Source organism: Orycteropus afer, unplaced genomic scaffold, assembly GCF_000298275.1.
Source record: "Orycteropus afer afer isolate SDZICR_OR568_19922 unplaced genomic scaffold, OryAfe1.0 scaffold00155, whole genome shotgun sequence".
Classification (NCBI taxonomy): Eukaryota; Metazoa; Chordata; class Mammalia; order Tubulidentata; family Orycteropodidae; genus Orycteropus; species Orycteropus afer.
The window spans coordinates 6,112,878-6,114,502 of record NW_006921742.1 but is presented as its reverse complement, the minus strand read 5'-3'; positions in this window follow the sequence as shown (position 1 = coordinate 6,114,502).

Here is a 1,625-nt window from a genome sequence, read left to right as displayed (position 1 = left end):
TAAATTGTAGTCAATGTCAGGAGACAAAGTGTATGTGAACTGTTGTATGGAAAGTGAATTTGCTCTGTAAATTTTCACCCAAATCACAATAATAATAATAATAAAGTAGAAGCATCTTATCATTTATTAAAGAGTTGTGAGTCATGGTTGATATGCCTGGAAAAAAAAAATCAGCTATAAAATCTCAGTTGGCTTTGAAGTAGGAACAAAAAGAAAACATGAAAGTATCAAATGGCACAAGGAAAACCAACCTCCAAAAAAAACTTCCAAGGATGTTCATTCTTGCATGTTGTTGTTGTGCGTCACTGAGTCTATTCTGATACATAGTGACCCTATATGACAGAGTAAAACTACCCCATAGTTTCCTAGGCTGAAATCTTTATGGGAGCAGATCACCAGGTCTTTCATCCCACAGAATGGCTGTTGGGTTGAACTGCTGACCTTTTTGTTAGCACCTAAGTGCTCAGCTGTTGCACCACCAGGGCTCTCACATTCTTGCATAAGGAATCTAATTTACTATATGTGTTTGCCAAATAAGTTTGTGAGTTGGAATAGCGGATTGTGTCATGGTTACAAAATCTCTGGATGAGTAGTATGTTGCCAGCATAGGGGTGTGTAAACTGATACTGAAGTAGGAAGGGGGGTGTTCTTAGTTGAAGTTCATCTCTCTTGGCTGGCAGAGCCATGTCTTTTATTATTTTGTTTGAATCCTCTTGAAATGGCTGTGATTTTCTGCAACCTGAAACTTGTTCAGTATATGTTGTTGCTGGTTACCCAGAGTCTTGGCCCTGAGGTGAGCTGGTCCCATGTTAGATGCATAGATAGTTATTTGTTGTCTAGTTGATTCCAATTCATGGCAACCTCATATGTGAGTAGAACTGTGCTGCACAGGCTTCTCAAGGACTGATTTTTCAGAAGTAAATAGCCAGCCCTTTCTTCCAAGCCCCTCTGGATGAACTCAAACCTCTAAGCTTTCTGTTAGCATCTGAGCTCGGTAACTGTATCACCCATGGACTCTGTCCCCACTTCAGCCACCTCTGGCAGCCAAGGAAAGGGTGTGCAGACTAGTTCCTGGAGGGAGGAGGAGGGTGTGGGGGAATGGGTGCTCATCACCACTCCCTGGACTTGCTGTTCCCAAATATGGCAGACCACAACTGAGGACTTGGTCATCCCAAAGCCGATCTGGTAGCAAGTATGGCCTGAAGATGGGGAGGCAAAGGAGGTGTATGGGGCACTGGACACCGTGACTAACCCTATTCCATTTCTGAATTCACTGGTAGCTACTGGTGATGTTATCTTCCCGTTAAAAAAAACAAGAATGAATCCTTGTCTTTAGCAAAGAGTGATGAAGAAATTGCAGAAGATGCTTGCCCCTACGAAGGCTGTGGGATCAGAAAGAACCATTTTTGGAAATAAATGGCTGGCTTTGCCTGAGACAGTTCGAGGGAAGTCATAATTGCTGTGTGCTCCCTCCCTCCACTCTTTTCCCCTGCACTTAACCACCCACCTCCCTGGAAGCTAATCCCAGGGCTCTAGCAGGATGAAGGCAGCAGAGGCTGTGCGACTCTGAGCAGGCGTCTCTGATTCCTGTAACTGTCTCAGAATTTTGAACCTAGACCAGAGCA